General features: G+C 37.8%; 1 long non-coding RNA gene across 2 annotated transcripts; it reads left to right on the top strand.

The window, feature by feature from the left end:
- Positions 1–3546: 3546 nt before the first annotated feature.
- On the top strand, positions 3547–16584 carry LOC116240650 (uncharacterized). 2 transcript variants are annotated; one of them, XR_004169360.2, is made up of 4 exons: positions 3547–3765; positions 15503–15610; positions 16101–16239; positions 16460–16584. It is a non-coding gene; the product is annotated as an uncharacterized LOC116240650 (long non-coding RNA). The 2 variants fall into 2 exon arrangements; XR_016464490.1 differs by having other exon boundaries at positions 15916–16239.
- The last annotated feature ends 2462 nt before the right edge of the window (positions 16585–19046 follow it).

The raw sequence follows: 19046 nt of genomic DNA, 5'->3' as shown, positions 1-19046 counted from the left end.
GTCTGTGATTGTGTGAAATTGAAAAATTTTCAGAACTGAGGTATGTCCTTGTTAAATTTTTCCTTTCTTCTCAATGTCTGCTTGAAGGAATATGAGTATGCAGGCTTATCTCTCCAAGGATGAAATTAGGAAGGTGTGAAACAGAAGAGAATGAGAATGGATATGGAAGGGCTGAAAAAGAGCACAGCTGCAAGGAGAGCAGGATTATCATCTGCATAAAGATTTATAAGGCTTGATGTTTTTCTCCCCATGTCTTCACTTTCTACAGCCTTTGGGTGAATTTTCTGGTGTGTTAACTGTGAATGTGGATGAGGAAGAAGAACTTGTTTTGCTGCATGATTCAAGGGGATGTTGGGTACTGTTTTATCGAGAAGTGATCCTCTCCAGTGCACCTAAACACTGATAATCCAGGAACACTTCCCCAGGAACCTGCAGTACAACCTCATCACCTAGAGTTGTCTATGTCTATTATACTAAAAAGTGCCAGCTACATTAATTGAATTGCTTTCTCTGAATTGTTGCAGTGCTCACTGAAGTTTTGACCTGGCCCAACTAGCGCTGTCTCAATCAACTGGGCATGCCTCAGGGTTAGCATAGGCCAGAAGTTACCCCCAGTAGGTAACCTGGGCATGGCCATTTTGTTTCAAGCAGATTTGAGAGCATAAAAATTGCCTGACAGTGTCACCCTGACAACGCTTACTTTACAAGCACAGCCGTAATCTCAGAGGTTCTGGCCAAGCTGGCAAGTTTGCTATTAGAGTGGCTACTTCAGCTCCTTGTGCAGAAACGACAGAACAGCAAGCTTCCAATGCTTTCAGGAGCACAAGCCTTCTGAGTTTCTCGATGGATCATTGCTGGCTCACTGGCAGGTGCATGCTACTCATTGCAAAAGACATGCACGGCACAGAGACAGCGGTAAACTCACATTCCTCCTGATGGTATCTGCATTTGGGATTTGGGAAGAGAGATCCCATCTAGCTGATTTCCACTCCTCTTTGATGGAAAGCCAGCAAATGACTTGAAAACAGCAGGAAGATGATTAAAATTGCCATCCTCTCTTCCCCAAAGCCATGAGCATCCTCTCTTAAGACAAGGCAAAATGTGACCCCGAGAAAGAACTATCACTCTGATTTTAGCATTATATGGGTTTGTGTTCAGTCTTTCCTCTGTGTAGCACCAGCATTGGTGGTAGGGCCTGGGGATGGGCTGAAAAAGAGTTAGATTGTGACTTGTGGGTTCTGTGAATGTACAGTACAGAGAACAGAAAAAAGCAAAGCATCTGGCAACTCCTCTGTTGTTCACAGGAAAAAGAAATGTGCTGACTAGCCATTAGATGTGGTCAGTAGCAGTAGATGCTGTAAGTGAAAATAGACTCTAATATGCATATGGTACTTGCTAGCAGCACAACTTGTCTTCCACATGTGGATTTTCATTGCTAGAGAGATTTATTTTGCCCAGCAGACTTACAGCAGACACTAAATCTGCCACATCAGGTTCTGGTTGCTAGCATGGAGCATTAGGCAGCCTGGAGTCCTTTCTCTTTGTAACTGTGAGGATGAAGTGGGTGTTAGAAGGGGAGACTTCCTGAAAAGAAATTATTTGGCATCCTGTAAAGTTTAATACTTCGTTTGTTTGTTTGTTTTTTAACTCTGTGTCTTTCTTTCTGGCAAGAAATCAGGTGTTTGTAGTGGATTGGGCATCTTAAATGGGAAGGCAAGTAAGCACTGATGTGTGATCTACAGACATAGGAGTGTGTTTATTTCCATGAAGTCTCATTAAAATCGACCAGTTCATGCTTGAGAAGGTACCAGTATAAGATGAGCATTGCTGAGTTTCACTCTCCTGCAGTATAAACTTCATTTTGTGGGTTGTTCTAGAGAGCAGGCAAGTACTGTGGCAGACAGGGAATGAGAGTCCTGGAGCATACGAGGTTGTCCTTACGGCAGAGTCCAGCTGCAGCCTGCAAGATTGATGAACACTTTTGCAAAGCTGCAGCAAATGCCGGCATGAATCTACGTCTCCTCTGCAATGCTTTGCAGCTCTCCTTCAGCCAAGGTCTTGTGCTAGAGCATAAAGTATGCAAGGTTTTTTTTTTTTTTTAAAAAAAAAAACAACAAATCAAACAGCTGCTCTTTTCATTCCTCCAACAAAATACTGAAAAAATACATGTAAAACTGACTGTAGGTAAACCAAAGAATTTAGTCTGAACTGAATTAAAGATAGTGTTTGACACTAATTGGGAGGATCATCTAAAAATTAATTAAATGTAAGTAAATTTTGTGGCTAAAATATTTTTAAACTCAAAAATATTACAGCATATGCAAAATAAAAAAGATAATTTGTAGCATTTCTCAGAGTTCCATGCATTATTAAAAGTTCTATTTCCTAAATATGGCATACATTTGTAACCATTAGAAAAGAAATTCTGAATTTTATTTCATCCTTTAGTAAAGATCTACCAAAATAGCACAAATCCCTGCAGAAACTGAGAGCATAAACAATCTGATTTCATATGAGAATATCATGTTTTTGAAAACTTCTCTCTTCAGTTCATTAAATACAATGGTGTATTCAATACCAGTCTGAAACAGTAAGAACAGCTGATCTTTGTTGTCTCAATGTTTGCTACACCAAAAACTAGCTGTTCAATTTCTTTGTAATGTTTACAGTTAGGTTCACACATATTGAACTAGAAATAGCAGTAATAGCTCAAGGTACAACTCCAGAGGAACTGCAAGTACACATTTATTTTAATTGTAATTACTAAAAGATTGCTGTAATGACAGAAAATTAGCATGTGTTTACACCATATAGAAATTAAAATTGATCAGAAGATGCTGAATGTTGACACTTGTCACTTTCAGAAAATAATTTTTAGAAAATGTCTTATTTTTGAGAAAAAGCAAAAGTTAAAGACTGAGCAGGTGTATTCAGTATGCTGTAGTAGCATATGACTGTTTCATCAACAATTTCTATATTACCTAATGAGGAAAAAAGAGAAAGAAATGAATCACTGATTGATTAGGACTTCACAAATTCAGCAGCATTTCAATTAAAATCTTGCTATCAAATTTATCTGAGAGAGAAGTGGAAATTTCCTCCAATTAACTTATTGCCCATAGATACTACAGAATACCACTGCAGGATTCTATTCTGATACACACTGTAGAAGAGTAGCAACTGAATAAATCTCATTATGTCAGATTTGTGAATGAATACGTTTTTTGTTTTTGTTTTTAATTTTGACAATGATCTCTCCTTGTGAGAATCCTTCTTTGTTTTTTGGCTCAAAGCTTGCTTCCTGAGGTATTTCTTGTGATAAGACTGACTTGTCTAGGAGATGAGTGATGGGTGTTGCCTTGTGGCAATCAACTGTGTGGGCAATTTTAGCTGTTTGCCTCCAGAATAGAGTGCTCAGGGAGTGTTTACTGGCAGAAGATCTAGCCTGTGACTAAATAACTCCAGCTTGCTATGGAAAACTGGGGGATGATGCCATTGTATCCTGTGAAGGCAAAATACAAGTTGGTGCCTCCCTGCTCCCTCTTATCTGCTGGCAAGGCCAGGGAGATAGGAACAAAGGAGTTTCCGCTAAGATCCCAAAGCCAGAAGCTGCCACTCCAAGGAGAGCTGACTCAACCACTTTGAAACCATTGAAAAGGAGCCATCATCACCACAGTTGTCGTCGTTGTCAACAGAACAACAATGCCTGATGACCCACCACTACTGAAGATCAATGGCTGAACTACGAACCACGCTGGATCCACGGTGGTGACCTTCTTGCTTCCTATAAAGACTCCTTGCTTCTTCTTTCCTATCTTTTCTATCACCCTCCTTCCATTCCCCATTACCCTAATTCATAATAGTGTCCATCCTCCCCTTCCCCATCTCGCTAATTAAGATCTGTAATAAAGTGGTCAGACCAACATTTGAACCGTTGTTTCTTAATCTCACGCTGGGTATACAGATATTAAAAGAACCTCCTCTCCCTCCTATAAGTTGGAGCGAGACACTCTAGCCTAATTTCTACGTACTCACTGTAATTAGAAAAACAACAACAACAACAACAAACAACCCTCTGAACAACCTAACCAAATCTACTACAAAATGTTAAAACTAAAAATTGCTTCCAGGTATTTCAGTTAATGTAGTGGCATATTATTGTGCACTTGGGAGAAATTTTTATTAGCTTATATAGGCAGAGACAATGGTGATTACTGATTAAGATCTAATTAGAACATACAATTTGAATGTTGATTAGGTTACACTTTTAAAATATCTTTAATGAACTGTAAGACTGTTTTCAAGTTTTAATATTCTTTTGAAACCAGATTCCATTATACCTTGACTGCTTTTGTCAGGTGATAGAATAACATATTGATATGTGCAGGAAAATATATATTTTATATATATGTAAACATACTTGCATTCATTTTTCTGTTAAGTGGTTTCTATCAAAGAATCAAGAATCACAGAACCATAGTGGTTGGAAGGAACCTCTGGGGATTATCAAGTCCAACCACCTTGCTAAAGTAAATTTCCTTACAGTATATTACAGGTGTCCAGGTGGGTCTTGACTAGCTCTAGAGAAGGAAGGAGACTCCATAGCCTCTCTGGGTAGCCTATTCCAGAGCTCTGGTTACCCGCAGAGTACAGAAGTAAATGTTGATTACTTTTTTAAATTACTGAGCACTTTTTATATCAAAATAATAATGAGTATTTTAACTGTGAGATTATTGTATGATGTGCATACAATGTAATTTTCCCTGAATCTAAGGACGCTTAGAAGCCTTTTTATACTGTACCTAGTATTACTTACTGCTATATTGTTTTACCCATAAGTTTTTCTTCTCCTTGTTTTCATGTTTTTTTTTTTTTTCTTTTTTTTTTTTTCCTGAGATCTGACTCTTCGAAAGAGATTGCATGCATTAGAGCAGTAAATGCTGGTTTGCTACTGCTGAATTTGTTTCTATCAACTATGTCTATGATTAGACTTTCTTCTTCCTTTAACAAGAAGATCTTTTGTTGTGGCATACTACAAGCTGATAAAAAGAAAATTTTAAAGACATTTTTTATCATGCATTTCTTGTGATATTTCATTGGTTAGATTCTCTTTGTTAGTGTCAAGAACCTCAGCAAAGTGTCTAACAGTTTAGCAAACACTTCTATCAAAGGAAAAAAACACAGTTTTATTAGAGGGTCTTTTAGTTTGACCATAGTAATAGCTCATGATGAGCCAGCATATAAAAATCAACATTCTGAGGTGTCTGGTACTGGCACTCTTTTTCCTTGCAGTAAAGTACCTTGACCCATTTTAAGGGTATCCAACAGCCTGGCACAGCATATGCAGCATACATCCTTCATGTCCCTGAGAGCTGGAGACCTGCAGATCATCAAAACAGAGAACAGTTTGGATTGGAACACTGCACTGATGGTAGCAAATTGAGACATATGTCTTTGATTAAGTTTAAAAGATTAGATAATATGTGAAACGTAATGAAACTGGAGTGCAGTTGTTCTTGTTTTTAACAAAAGCCTAAATGCCATAAATATTTGTTTTATTCGAATTGGACTGGGAAGAAAAGTAAAATATTTCCTATAGGAGATATTTATCAACAAATTCTTCTTTAGCAGATAGCTGGCATGCTGCCATTTATGGTTTGATACATAAGATGCTAGAAACTACATTATTCGGTTTTAAAACTGAAACCCTCAGTTTTTTCTTTCAGCTTCAGCTATTCAACAAATGTTACATGTTTTCAGTAAATTCTGAATTACACTCTGTTTCTCGTTGTTGAGAGCCTTCATTCTAGACCAGATACTTTTTCATCTGAGTCAATTTTTCTCTAAAGTTCTCCTAACTTTGAGTTCTGCCTGCAAATTTTATCAGGGGATCAGTTTCCTTTGCATTACTTTAATGTCTTTTCCTATATTGTGGCACCAAAAACTTCTTTTACATTAGCAATAAAATACATAGTTGTTGCTTCTTGTTTTTTGTTTAACAAGTATTTTACAATGTTTTCATTTACATAAGTACTTCTTTACTAAATGTAGGAAGCTTATGTTTATATAATGTCATTTTAAAGGTTATTATAATGTGCCTTTCAATGTTTTTCTCATCCAGGGTATCATATGGGATATAAAACAATGGGAAATTTCGGTCTGGCCTGATAATGGAGAAAATAAGAATATATTAGCAATTAAAATTTAAAGAAACCTGTATGAATTAAAAAAACACTATCTTAAAATATCTAGCACTGTAGAATTCATCCTAATAACATATGGCTTACTTTAAAAGACAAGATAAAACTTCGGAGTCCTTTCTATTTCACTCTTCGGGATTTTTTGCTCTTTTTATTTGAAGCCGAATCATTGATTTATGACATATGTATTAAAATAACCACTGAATTAGCCAAGTTCCCACTGGAATGCACAGACTGACAGCATAATTTTACTGAAAAGTATAAATCTTCAGTATCAGATAATATGCTGAAAGTATTTTGTCAAGATGATGTCAGCCATTTTGTAACTTTCTATCAAACTTTTATCTTCCACCAGAAGCATACTGTGGTAGTAGAATATGTATTATTTCTTGGCAAAAAAAAAAACTTGATTGAAGATATCTTTCAATCATAGAAAAAACAGCGCAACTGTAGCACAATTTTCTTTCTTATCTGATACTATGTCCCAATAGATTATATGTTTTCCTTCTTTATTTAAAATCATCACAGAGAATAATTTCTTTTCCCTTACAGTTCCCAAAAGAAGACATAAATTTCTCCATAAAATATTAGCTATTTCATACACAAGTGGTAAGGCAGTCATGGTTTTGGGACTGCACAGTTTGTGTTTTCTTGTAAGTCATGCTAATGGGCACTGTCATCTGTTTGATTCTATTCCCTTGGCTTAACTTAAATAATATTTGAGAACATTTACTCATGTAAATTCATGTACTCCACTATTTTAGACAGAAGATATGGTTTTATATATAGAGGCATGTTAAACTGCAGGTAAACATTTAGTTGGAATAGCATTCTCCCATGACCTACATATATGCTAGAAAATATAAAAGAAGATAACAGAAGTTGTCACCCAGTTCGGATAAAAACATTAGAAAATTTTACTATATCTTATGATCCCCCTAAATTTAGAACACAGATAGGCTTGTGGTTGCCTTAATTAAAGTCCATGTCTTTGCTCTCTGAATACAGCCTGCATGCACATAGAGATAGATATATCAGCAAATCCATTTACCTGCCTATATATCAGTTATAATGTTCAGCCCCTGTCTTAAATGTCTCAGTATCATTAAACTGGCTGTTCATTCTAAAAATTTGTACCCCATAATATTAATATGAATTTATCATTATATTTTAGCAAATTTCATTTAGGCTCATAATACCACAAATTTATCTGTGTGCAGCTGAAGGTTTCCTCATTTTTTTCCTGCTTCTTGCATTTGCGTACATGGACTTTAATAATCCTCCATTAATGAGCATATGTCCATCTTTGTGGTTCTCCATAAATCTAAATTTACTCTGTAATTTATCTCATTTTTACTCTGAATACATGTTTTGTATTCATTATGTCTTTCTTCCTCTGCTTTACACTCTTATATTTGCTTTTTTGTAGTCTGTTCTACTTAAAAAAGTAAAAAGATTTTCTTTTTTTTTTTTTTTTTCAAATAGCCCACTAAAAAAGAATCATCCTCTTTCAAATTATTTCAGTATATGACTTGTTCAATTTTAAGTCTCACCCTGTGCTTCATATAAGAGCTGTCACTCTCTAATCTTTGTATCATAATGTATAAATCAAATGTGTCCCCAAATATTTTTTTTCACATCTCTTTCTATCTTCCACTTATTTGACACTGGCACTTTCTGCTTTCTACTTTCATATGGAGAGGAGAGAAGGGTTAGAAGAGACTTATAAAGAACATGTTGTCTAACTGCCTGACCACTTCAGGTCTAACCAAAAGATAAAACATGATATTCAGGGTATTATCCAAATACCTCTTTAACGCTGACATGCATTGGACATTAACTACCTCTCTAGGAAAACTATTCCACTGTTTGACAACTCTCACAGTAAATATATATATTTTTTCTAATATCTAGTCTGAACCTCCTCCAGTACAGCTTTCTGCTATTCCTGTGCATCTATCAGTGGCTATCAGAGAGAAGAGACTGGCACTTCACCCTTCATTTCTACTCCTCAGTAATTTGTGGAGAACAAGGGCATCTCTTAGCTCTCTAGTGCTTGGAGCGTGCAATCAGAATAAGCTGGAACACTGAAGTTTTCCTCTGAACATCATTACCCTTTTTTTTATTTTTATTTTTAGGGTGACCAAGCACTGGAACAGATTGCCCATAGAGATTTTGGAGCCTTCATTCTCTGAGATATTCAAAATGTGGTAGGACATAGCACTGAGCAATCTGTTCTGGCTGACTCTGTTTTGAGAAGAAAAGTTGGACTAGATGATCTGCAGAAGGCTTTTCCAAAGTCAGCCAGTATGTGATTTCTTTGATGATCCCGGACCAGTGATCAAGACCATGCCCATGTGCAGTTAGTTTACTAACACAGAAGTGAGAACAGGAGCACACTGAGTTGTCTGAAAGCTTTTATTTAGATTGCCTTGCTTCAGGTGATGTCTCCTTTCCCATTGCTACTATATTAAAAGGTATATTATAAGGTAATGAAAGTCAGGGAAGAAAATAAGGCAGGATTGTACTTAGCATATTTTTAAAATCGCAATTAGATTTTGAATATTTAACCCTGTTCCTTTTGACTTTCCTTTTAGGCCTTTGATTACTTTTGGGTATGTATTTCTCTAATTGACTCCTTCCCCAGTGACCAGAGATTATAACTAATTAACTCTCCAGGCCCAAAATCTAATTTCAGTTACTCAAGCTGCATTACAATTGACGAAGACATGTTCCTCAGCCATATTGTCACTGTCAAACAAGTTCCATATGTTAGAAACAACAGCTGGCTGTTCTTCTGATTAACCATTTTAACTGATTTAATACAAATGATGTTTTATGGATCAGCAGCTTAGTAACAAACACAGCAGAGACTTACTAATATGAGCAATATCTTGTTCCATATACCACAGAGATAAAGCTCTCCAAATTGTATTTTGCCTGTCCACTTAATAGGAGTAATGGGAATATTTTTTTAATCAAAGCCTAGAGTATGAAATACAATCTTCTTTTCATCAAGTGCAACAGCAGACTTCATTGCTCCTGAAGCTCATTTTACTTCCTACGCAGGAAACAGTAGTTAAAATAAGGACAAGAAAAAAGCAAACAAAATAAAACTAGTCCTCTCAAATGAAACAATTTCCATAGATTAACTCTGCCAGAAAAACAGACTTTTAACTGCATATTAGCTAAAATCTGAAAAATTGAGTTAGAATCAATTCTCGTCACTGTGAAAAGAATTCTGATGCCCGCTTCTCCCATTCTTCACAAAAATAAAAAAAATCACGCTAGTAGTCTCTATTCTAAATGGCAAAAAAGTTAAAAGTGACCCTAATGTTACATAAATATCACTTCATTCAAGGAAATTGTTTAATTACTAGATGGGGCTCTGGCCTGTCCTCCTGGGCAGTTACTTCCACCGTGACATAATCTACAGTTTTTGTCTCTCAAACAAAAAGCACAGGAGTATACCAGAATAGCACAGATCAAATAAGTCTTCACCTCATCCTTTACTGGCATAGAAGGCAGATTTAAAGTTATTCCTTTGGTTGTGAGCTAGGCTTTATGTTATCACTGCCCCCTCCACCAAAAACAAACAAACAAACAAACAAACAAACTTTCAGATCACTCAGTCCTCTTGAGGCTGATGCTGAGGTAAACCAGTTTATATTCTTAGGGAGAAAAGTTTCAGGTATACTTTCTGTGCTAAACCACCTTGACTTTCATACTTTTTTTGTTGCATTAGTAGTTCTTTGTATTACATTCATTGTATTACTTCATGTTTTGAAACACTGAAGGTGCAAAACACATTGGGACTGCTGTCTTCTGTTCCAAGCCAACTCTCTGAGGTGACATTTTGTTGGCTGATTTTGAGTAGACAAAATGGCCTTGGCACTGACTGAGGCAAAGGCAGCTGGTGTCTGTGCTGCTCACAAACCCAGTCAAGATGAGTGAAGTTGGGCTCTATTAACCTTCAGACAGTACTGTGACTTCCCAGCAAAGTTATAGTGTAGTCATACACACAGCATCTGGAGAATAGGATGTTTTTCCCACCTGTTTCTCTCAGCTCAATGTGATATTGCCTTGGCACCACTGGAAACTAAGTTCAGAGATTTAAACAAGAATCAGAGTGGTGAAATACCAGCTCTTATGCCTGGGAATTCAGATGCTGTGCATTAATACATTCTGGTTTCTATAAGTAAGCAATCAGGCCTTTTAAAATTGTGAATAGTTTAAATAGTGAATGCTTACGCTTGTGTTTTATGATTTCTAACTAGCTTTGAAGCTAATTTTAAGTGTAATGTACTTAAAATGCAGCATGTAAAAATAAGGAACATGCTGAACTCCTTCAGTCTACTAATGGCAGATACAACAATCCTGTTAATATCTTGAAATATTAATTATTCATATCAACAATTTTCAGGATTGGAATTTAAGTATTTTTAATAAGAATCTTATAACACTTTTAGCTCCTCCTCCAATGACAAAAAAGTTAACATAATTTTAGTTAGTGATTATTTTAGGAAGACTTTTATAACTGCATCCTAAACTGTTTGCAATTGAAATGTATATGTGCTGTGATTAATAGTTTTGCATGGTAATTTGGTCACATTTTGCTGCTTGATGAAAATGATGATTTAATTATGATAACTTGATGAGGCATACATTTAAAAACCTCTCCAGAGTTAGTTTTTATTTTTCCTTAAATTCTTGATTAGGACCAAGGTCATTGCTGAAATGCAAGGTTATGTTGGAGTTATTCTGGCTTGAATATTCAGATCTACCCTAATTTTGATCTGTTTCAGGTGTTCAGATCTTAAATTTATAGTGATTTTGTGCTGCTCAATTTTACTGATTGCAGAATCTGTCATTTAGAAGTCACTGCCTTTTTTTTTTTTTAATAAGTTATATCAGAACAATGGAAATACTTTGTCATTCCCTTAAAAAGGTTAAGATCCTTGTAAGTCAGTGTGAAGTTAGGGTGAAACATAAGGTAAAAAGGCACTATTTCTTGGTGTTTCAGCTTTGTATTTTCTCAGTGGAAAAACAGTTGCACAGCTGGTGACGGTGGGTATTCTGAATGTCTGGCTTGAAGTCAAAGAATAAGGAAGTCTTGTCATTTTCTATTTCAAAAAGTGAAAAGGACAAAACTATCAATGCTTTTCAGAAATAAGTTAAATAAAGCACACTATAGCACTATGACATGACCCTTCTTAGGAATAGATAATAAATTGTCTTAGGAATCTAAATAGATGAGAGGAAAGCTAAACATGGCAAGACAACTTGGAGGGATTTAGTTACACATGTATGCACAGAGAAAACAATGAAAACAATGACATAGAACAGTGGAAGAGTTTACAGCAATGAGGAGCTAAGAGAAAATGTGTAGACAGTCATCTTCCTCATATGTTGAGCTTTTATAAGCTTGAAGCACTAAAACAAACAAACAAACAAACAGAACAAAACCTACTTTTGAAGAAGAAGATTTTCACTTTTTTTTTTTTTTTTTTTCTTTAAAGAGAACCATGCAGGTCTTGTGGATTATTTTAAAAAGAACTTTGTGTTTCACATAGGAAATGAAGAAGTTTCTGCATGAGGATCAGTGTACCAGGGGGATAAAATTTCCAGATGCAATACTTTAGTAACAGTCTTGTTCTCAAATGTCACCAATACCCAGAGTCTTATCACGCTGTCCTCCCACTGGCTTCTGAGTGTCACTGGGAATTGTGTATGCTTTTGTTGTTTCTTTTTTCATTATACAATTCCCTTTTCTTAAAAACTCTACTGAGATTTCAGCTTACATTCCAGTTAGCATTTTTCTCTTTATTTTCTCTTCTGCTCTCACAGTGGTTCTTGATCAGGATTTCCACCACTTCATTCAACCACTTTACCATTTACTCACTTCTTTGAATCTGCATCTTTCACTCTTTTCCTCCACACAGGAGAACATTTTCTGACGTGCTTTTGAAGTTAGTCTTTCTTCACTAGAAAATACTCCTTCCATTCAGTTTGGTCATCTGTTTAGCTAAATAATTATCTTCTCACCTAGTTTAAATCTCTGTAGTCCCATTCAATTTTCTGGCCATTGCCTCAGACTTCAAACTCTTCTCTTGCCTTCTGCCTCCCCTCCTCCCTCCAATCTTCCCTCCCTTTCTCTATTCCTCCCTCTCTCTCTTGCTTTCCTCCCTCCCCGTATGGACTGTTGATAAGTAGCATGAATTTCAATTTCTTCTCATTTTTCTTTCCTTCCCTGTTTTCCTTCTGAAATACAATTATCCCTCTTTCTTACTGCTGATCTTACCACTTTCTACAAGTTTCCTCCAATATTTCCTCTTCTATTTTTGATCTTAATCTCTGATCTTTTCTATATTATTCTTCCCCTCACCTTTCTCTCACTTTCTCATTGCTGTAAACTCTTCCATTCTCCATATAACTTCTCACTACTTTCTGGATCTATTACTTCAAAATAATAGCATGGCAGTTCTTGTACTTTTAAAAAATCCTCACCTCATTTATTGCACAATCCTGTCCCTCCCTTTTACTTCAAGCTTATTAAACACAGGATTTTATACTGCAGTCTGGATTTCCCACCTATTTATACTTTACTTCTTCTTGGCAGTACAAGGGAACAGCTTTTTTTCCGCAATCTTTAGTTACATTTTAGCAAAATCTGAAACTTCTCAAATACATCTTCATCTTCTGTGACCTCTACACTGCCTTTTATTTTGTTTGAAACGTTTTCTGTCTTTGCTTCGGCGACTGATCTCACCCATGTCTTTCTTCCTATCTGTCTAATCATTCATTTGACTTATATTTTACAAGCCTTTCTGTATCTCTGCTTCCTGTGTGTGTCCGTAAGGTCATGTCCTCCATTCTCTTCTTTTATTTAAACTTTATCTCTAAATAACCTTATTTGTGTATCTAACATCTTTGTTCATCTCTCATCTTTGTGCCTACCTTTAGATATAGGTTTCTGTGCCAGTAGAGAGCTTACCATCTGTGCAAACTAAAACTTAACAAAATGATGGCCTCAGTCAAAAGGCTAAGAGTGCTCCAGTGAGTTTTTTGGTGTACAGATGCACTCAGTCCGGAAGAAAAAAAATCCATCAACATGCAAACATGTTTTCACTTGGGTAAAAACAATAGCAAATAACAGAGCATTTATTACATAAGTTTCTTAGTTTATGTAGGTCTTCAAGTACTGATATTCTGGTAAGGAGCTTAATTTACAACTGGCACTGCACTGTATGTTGTCAAAAGAATGAAAAGAAGGCAAGTTTACCACAGGAGTTGTTAGTTGTCATGGTGTGATACTCTCGATGGACTATTTTCAAAAACTGATTAAATTCTCACATGAATATGTGAGAAGGCAAGCTCTCCTCAGCTCTTATTCAGAGATATTCACAGAATTCAGTGAGTAGGATTAGTTGGTTGTGAGACCATATACAGAGGGATGGCTGTTCAACTTTTACAGATATTCTGATAGCTTCTTCAAGAGTATAACTATATGAAATAAATGGGGGATTAACCTGATAACCAATTTTACCTTCTGAAGAAATCTGCTTTTTATTTAGAACAGTGGATATTGATGGCTTCCATTAAAATCAGAGACACCATACAAACACTCCATACAAATGGAGCCTTTCTTTGGTTTATCGAATTAAGAACCATGAATCATGGAGTTTCAATCAACAATTCACAAGTCAGGAAGTATAAGCATCACAGCCCTGTCATATATTTTATTTAGTAGTGAAAGGAGATAGCACTTTTAGGTTACATATTCATGATTTTTATCACTGTTAATTTCTTAGTACTCTCAGATACACTAATTATCAGAGCTCTTTTGCTCAATTTATGTGTGATACCTGGTATTTCAGTGTCCAGAGTTAAGCTGGATGCTTCAGAGAAGGCTCTGAAACATATATCTCATCTACAAAAAACTGACAGCACAGAGCAGATGGAAGGCAAATATATACAGTAACAGAGTGACACAGTAAGTTAGCTTTGGCATGTGAATATGTTTGCTGGTTCGTGAATTTTCTTCCTCTTTTTCTCTGCTGATAAAAAAAGATGAAACTGTGATAGTAATGGAAAAAGAAACTTGTTTTCTTAGCAAGTCCACAGTGTTTAGATAGGTAATAATTTATCTCTGAAGATTTTGGAACAACGTTCATTTTCTGAAAATGACACACTAAATACAACTTTTAATGTCCAATTTTTCCCCCTTAAGTTCAGAATAATTACTGATGACGGTTTAGGTGAGAGTCCAGGACTGCTGAGAGAAATTAGCAAGCTTTTAGTAGGCATAGTGCTGTGTAAATTCATTTAGCTATTACTAACTAAGGAAGGTTTTGATATAAATGTTTAAATCAAACCCCACAAAGTTTAATCAGGAAGCAGTGGAAACCAAAACCACTCAACTTAAGAACTGCTAGCTCAAGAACTAAAACAATACCTGCAATTTTTTTTTTTAAGTGTGTGCCCATGAAGTGCAATTAATAGTGTTAGCTTCAGATTTAATATTGGTGAGGTCAGAGGAAAAGAAAACCCAAAAACCTGAGGATTAAACCAGACTAGAATAGAGTCTAAACCATGAAGAATGACAAACATAATAGAGGCAAACCTTAATAGAGGTTCCATAAAAAGATTGGGCTCAACAAACACCAGCTGTTCAGAATAAAATGCTAATATTAGTTTAACTACTTTAACATCAGGTCCCTGCTAATGATGTCCTCAGCTTGTACTGAAATCACGAAGAATCAAAGACTATTCAAAATGAATTCTAATGTGAAGACATTTATTTCTTAGTGCCTTTTGTCAGGAAAGAAATAACATGGATATAAAATCTTAAATACAAATGTGTATCATCTGTATTAGTAAATTCTATTGCAGCTTTACTGTGGCATTATTTTTGGCCCCAAACATTTATTCTGTTGCCCCAAAATTGCAAGTGTTGAACTATCTTCTGAAAGAATGTACTGTCAGAGTGGTCATCAAGTACTGTTAACTTCTTCCTACAGGAGATATTTAAATATTTATGATTGCTTTTACTGGAAACTCATGCTTAAAAGCTAGATATGTCTTACTGTAACCTGGTTTATATTTCTACTGAAACTCTGCTTTTGAGAATTGTTCCCATGTGGCAGCTTTAGAACATGGATGACAAGCTTGTAATGGAGTCTTACTTTGTGCGTGCCTGTAATGAAAGCTGATCAAGGGAACTGCAAAGAAGGATATTTGTTTCGCTTTTGCCATCAGTGTGTATACATTATGTGCTTATGAATGTATTTCTGAACACTTAGGTGATGATCTCAAACAAGCAGATACTGAAGCCCACGGTCAGATGGTGCCTAGTCCCTTCCTTTATAAAGTTTTTTTTTCTCAGTGATCTCTGACAGCTGCTGGAAAAGGTACTTGAAAACCAGTTCAGTGATCAAATTTGTACTAAGAAAAGACAAAAGAGGCAGACATAGGCTGCTTTAGCTTCTTTTTGTGCATTCAGGATATTTTTTGTTGCTGAGGACATACTGTAAATCAGTATGAGTACTATTTTTCTTCATATTCTACATAACATTCACTATAATTAATCAAAGCATGCACTTCTCAGCTTTAAAAGTCTTAAAATAATCATATTAATATCACATAATATTGCTTGTATTACAATATAGTAGAGAAAGTGGAATTCTCTTAATTCTCTGTCTCTTTTATATTCCAGTACTTATGCTTGGACACTTTACAAGAAATGAACCCCAAATCATTGAATTAGTGTTGCAGTTCCTGTTGTTATTCCCATTATTTGCCTTCTGTTGAGTTTGGTGTCCCATCTCAGAGCACAGAGAAAAGAAATAATTGCCCAGGGAGGAGAAGATTGAGGAAGGCCATGTGTCCGCTTTATTGTAGGGCTGCAGTCTGTATAGAGGACAAATCTGGAGGGAGAACATGAAACCCCTGGGGCATTTCCAAAGGCGGAACACAAGCTGAGTTTTAAGAAAAATCCTAATGCAGGAAACAATCCACACTTCAGTGAAGTGGAGATCAGGTAAGATTCCCTTTCCAGGTTTTTTGTTTTGATCTAAATTATCTGATTCTGATCAAAGAGCTGGTCATCCAGTAATTGTTCAGAGTTAGAATTCTAAATAAAACGTTGTTCTTCTGAAAATCTTTACCTTCTCATTCTTTACTAACCAAAATTCATGTGAAAAAGTTGGCTTTGGCCAATTTTTATTCCTGTTGTATCAGTTTGAACTAAATCTGTTCAGACAGATATTTAAGCACACCTGAAGCCTTTGGCAGGAATATATGGAATGCTCTGTATCATTGGCTGCCTGACATCCTTCCTATCCCTGCAAGAGGAGAAACATGGAGAGCTGCAGCCTGGGGAAGCCCACGTGCAATCACCTGGGGAAGGACAGCATCCCATGGGAGGGATCCCATGCAGAGCAGGGGCAGAGAGTGGCCATGGAGGAGCAGCAATGGAGGAGCAGCAATGGAGGAGCAGCAATGGAGGAGCAGCAATGGAGGAGCAGCAGAGTTTAAGATTTATGGGCTGACTGCAGCCCCACATTCTCCATTTACCTGCACCAAAGGTGTTTTTAGTTTGCTTTTCTTTCTTACTGTTCTAGTCTGTTAAGCAATAGGTAATATGTAATAGATAATCTATGTTGAGTCTGTTTCAGCCATGGTAGTAGTTGGTGAGGAGTCTCCCTGTATTTATGCCAACTCATGACCCATTTTTTCATCAAATTTTCTTCAACTGTTTTTTTTTAAGGACTGGCAATGACAGAACAGTATGGTGGAGCTTACCTGCCCATCAGGGTAAAACTATCACTGCAAATACACTTTGGTGCATCTGAGTCCTGAGCAAGATCCTTAGGAGTCCAACTGAAAGGACAAAAATGTAACAACACCTTCCCAGTTACCAATGGGCTGCATTGTGGATTGTCACATACACAACTCATTGTGTCTGATCAGACAAGGGGTAATGACTTTAAACTAAAAAGAAGATAAACTTCATAGTAAATTCTTTACTATAAGGGTGATGAGGCACTAGAATGTGTTGCCCAGAGAAGCTGTCAGTGCCCCATCCCTGGAAGAGTTCTAGGCCATGCTTTTTTTTTTTTTTTTTTGTGCAGCCTGGTCTGGTTGGAGGTTGGATCCTTAAGGTCCCTTCAAACCCAAACCAATGTATGTTTCTACAATCCTATGATTCCAGGTGAGGGAGAAAATCAGAAAGGCGAAAGCCCAGCTCGAGCTCGACCTGGCCACTGGAATAAAAAGAAACAAGAAATCCTTTTACAAATATATCAACAGTAAGAGGAGGACTAAGGAGAATCTCCATTCTTTACTGGATGAAGCCGGGAATGTGACTACTGAGGATAAAGAAAAGGCAGAGGTCCTGAATGCCTTCTTTACGTCTGTCTTTAAAGGTCAGACCAGTTATCCTCAGGATATTCCACTTTTCGACCAGGTGGTCTCGGCTGGAGACCAGACTAAACCACCCATGATTCAGAAGGAAACGGTCAGAGACCTTCTACTCCAACTGGACTGTCACAAGTCCATGGGGCTGGATGAGATTCACCCGAGAGTGCTGAGGGAACTGGCGGAGGTGATAGCCGAGCCGCTTTCCATCATCTATCAGTGCTCCTTGTTGACTGGTGAGGTACCAGAAGACTGGAGGCTTGCCAATGTGACTCCCATCTACAAGAAGGGCTGTAAGGAGGACCCGGGGAACTACAGGCCTGTTAGCCTGACCTCGGTGCCAGGGAAGGTTATGGAGCAGATTGTCTTGAGGGAGATCACGCGGCAAGTGCGGGACAACTGGAGCATCAGGTCTAGCCAGCATGGGTTCACGAAGGGTAGGTCCTGCTTGACCAACCTGATCTCCTTCTATGATCTAGTGACCCGCCTGGTGGATGAGGGAAAGGCTGTTGATGTAGTCTACCTAGACTTCAGCAAGGCCTTTGACACTGTCTCCCACAGTATTCTCCTGCAGAAGCTGGCAGCCCGTGGCTTGGACAGGTACACTCTTGGCTGGGTAAGGAACTGGCTGGAGGGTCGAGCCCAGAGAGTGGTGGTCAATGGAGCTAAATCCAGCTGGCGACCGGTCACGAGTGGTGTTCCCCAGGGGTCGGTGCTGGGGCCTGTCCTTTTCAATATTTTTATTGATGACCTGGATGAGGGCATTGAGTGCACCCTCAGTAAGTTTGCAGATGACACCAAGTTGGCTGGAAGTGTCGATCTGCCTGGGGGTAGCGAGGCCCTACAGAGAGATCTGGACAGGCTGGAGAGCTGGGCTGAAGCCAATGGGATGAGGTTTAATAAGACCAAATGCCGGGTCCTACACTTTGGCCACAGCAACCCCAAGCAACGCTACAGGCTTGGGGTGGAATGGCTTGAAGACTGTGTAGAGGAAATGGACCTGGGGGTGTTGGTTGACGCTCGGCTAAACATGAGCCAGCAGTGTGCCCGGGTGGCCAAGAAGGCCAATGGCATTCTGGCTTGTATCAGAAGCAGTGTGACCAGCAGGAGTAGGGAAGTAATTGTTCCCCTGTACTCAGCTCTGGTGAGGCCGCACCTTGAGTATTGTGTCCAGTTCTGGGCCCCTCACTGCAAGAAAGACATTGAGGCCCTGGAGCGTGTTCAAAGAAGGGCAACAAAGCTGGTGAGGGGTCTGGAGCACAGGCCTTATGAGGAGCGGCTGAGGGAGCTGGGATTGTTCAGTCTGGAGAAGAGGAGGCTCAGGGGAGACCTTATTGCTCTCTATAACTACCTGAAGGGAGGTTGTAGCGAGCTGGGGGTCGGCCTCTTCTCTCGTGTAACTGGTGATAGGACTAGAGGGAATGGTTT

This window comes from Phasianus colchicus, chromosome 2 (assembly GCF_987193195.1).
Source record: "Phasianus colchicus chromosome 2, bPhaCol1.hap1.1, whole genome shotgun sequence".
Lineage (NCBI taxonomy): Eukaryota > Metazoa > Chordata > Aves > Galliformes > Phasianidae > Phasianus > Phasianus colchicus.
This window is presented reverse-complemented; position numbering and strand designations above follow the sequence as displayed.